General features: G+C 38.7%; 1 protein-coding gene across 1 annotated transcript in view; it reads left to right on the top strand.

The window, feature by feature from the left end:
- LOC104288850 (zinc finger protein 462-like) overlaps positions 1–2355 on the top strand; it is an 83181-nt gene that overhangs the window by 26120 nt on the left and 54706 nt on the right. The gene's annotated exons all lie outside the window — the stretch shown is intronic.

Here is a 2355-nt window from a genome sequence, read left to right as displayed (position 1 = left end):
TCTGGAGTAAGGCTTCCACGCATGCCCGGAGAGGGGTGTCTGAGGCGTGGTCAGCTTCGGAGGTGGGTAGCTTCTTACCAGGAGGTGTGGGTTTGTATTATAATGACATTATAATGAGGAAAGTTCAACTGAGGTTTGAGATTACTTCAGCGATGATGGCACAGACAGTGTGGTCCATCTTCTTCGACAGCAATTCTTCGCTTTGCTGCTCCAGTAGAATAGGCTTGTACCATGTTCTGATATTGTCCGTACTTTTGTACCAAGGTATCGACATGGCTCGTACCCCGTACAATGGTCACACCTCAGTCCTTTCTCTACATCTCATGACAGCCAGCTCAGTGAGCTGCTGCAAACTCATGTCAAGCTGTTAGCCCAGGTTTTGGGGGCCTAGTTGCTGATGAAAATGTTGAGACAACGCTGATCTTCTGATCGACTCTTACAACCTGTTGAAGTGGTCCAGAGGAGGGCCACAAAAATGATCAGAGGGATGGAACACCTCTCCTACGAGGACAGGCTGAGACAGTTGGGGTTGTTCATCCTGGACAAGAGAAGGCTCTGAGGAGACCTTATAGCAGCCTAAATCATCTGGGACACGATGGTTTGGCTACATCTCAGGTGTTGAGATAGTCCCATGGAAAAAATTATGAAGGTAAACTTATGTATATATTTCAAAATAATAATAAGATGCAAAACTAGCAGTAGAAAATTTCCTAACTTTTCTGTGAAGTCACACTAATGAAAACTATAGTTTTGCCTCTGGAACCAAACACATATTCACAAGGTGCTGTCCACCTGAAATGTTATTGATAAATAGGGAATATAGTTACTAGCTGTCTCCTAATTTCTTAATTTGTGCTAGTCTTCAATTTTATTTACTTTCTTATTGTGATTTTATGTTAAAAGTCAACATGTACCTGCCAGGAATTGCTTATATTTTGCAAATTGTGGGGTTTTATATCTTTTTGTCTTTAGTTCATCCTTTCACATTAATCAGTCCATCATACATGCTTTATGAAAACCATTTTCTTTATCTTTGTAAACCGACGATACCTCTGTGGCAATAATATTCCAATGCAGCAAATAATCTGAAAAGAAACCACACATGACATTTTGTTTCACCATTTCAGACTCTGATTGTTTTCAGATACACCAATGTGGGTTTTTGAGAGTCTGCATTTTACCTGTGTGATTAGCATAGGATTTTTGTGGAGTGTGTGTGTTGGGGTGGGTATTTTCATGTAGAATTACTGCTAATCTCTTTATGTGCTTGTTATGACTAGCTGTGATACTTTTTTTTCTCTTGTTCTCTTTTTGTTCACTTATTTCTGATGTTTGAAACCATTATTTTCTAGAACTTTGTTTTTTAAATTTTGAGAAATGGAAAACATTTTTCTGCCTCTTTCATAACCAGAGCGCTTATCCTTCCATTAGTGTTTATGAATATTTCCCTCTTGTATTAGTTTTGTCATTTTATGTACAACTTGTATGTAGTTAGTGTAGCCCTTTTACCTGGAAGCAGCACTTCCAGAACAATTACTTGCCACACATATAACATCACATCACTTATGTTGGACATTTCACTTTTTCTTTCAGGTGCCTTCATGCTTAACACAGAACAAGTCTTGTCTTGGGAATTTGTTTCCTATTGTATTTTGTCTTTATGACTTGGAATGTATTTGGAACCAAATTCACTACTGTTCATTATTTCTCTTCTTTCACTTCTTTTAATATTTTTCCATAATATGCTTTCCCATAGCCCTATAAATATGCACTGTTCTTGGTATTGCCATGTCCACTTCTAGTAAACCAACCTTGACTTGGTTACTTGTTCTATGGAGCTCATTCCTTCCTGGAGGCAGGTTTCATATAAGGAAAATGGGATCCTCCTTGAATTAAGTGCTGGGGAAGGCAGAGGGCAGTTTGTTGGTTGGTTTGTTGGTTTTTTTTTAATTTTGTATTGTTTGGGGTTTTTTTAAGAAACTTAGTTAACATTTTATAGTCTCCTCCTGTTTTCTTTAATTATGATTCTGGATGTGTTGCATGGAAAAATGCAGAGGACGTCACCCTTGCTTTCCTCCCAAAGAAATTTGGAAATGCTCTAGTCAAGCAACTCTGTTTTCATCCAAGATTCTGTTTTCTTCTTGTACCATGCAACACAGGCATGCTAAAAGTCTGGTCTTTGTTTTCTGGCATCAGTCATTTAACAAGGATCTAGAGCTGTCAGAAAACAAAACTTTGGTCCCAAAGCGGGTATCTGTACCTGCAGACTCCAGACTGTTTCAACAGGGAGATGCACTCAGTATGTTCTCTTTGGAATAAGTCTCATACTGAAGGAGGCCATAGGAATTTTACTGC

This window comes from Charadrius vociferus, unplaced genomic scaffold (assembly GCF_000708025.1).
Source record: "Charadrius vociferus isolate BGI_N301 unplaced genomic scaffold, ASM70802v2 scaffold501, whole genome shotgun sequence".
NCBI classification, from domain to species: Eukaryota; Metazoa; Chordata; class Aves; order Charadriiformes; family Charadriidae; genus Charadrius; species Charadrius vociferus.
This window is presented reverse-complemented; position numbering and strand designations above follow the sequence as displayed.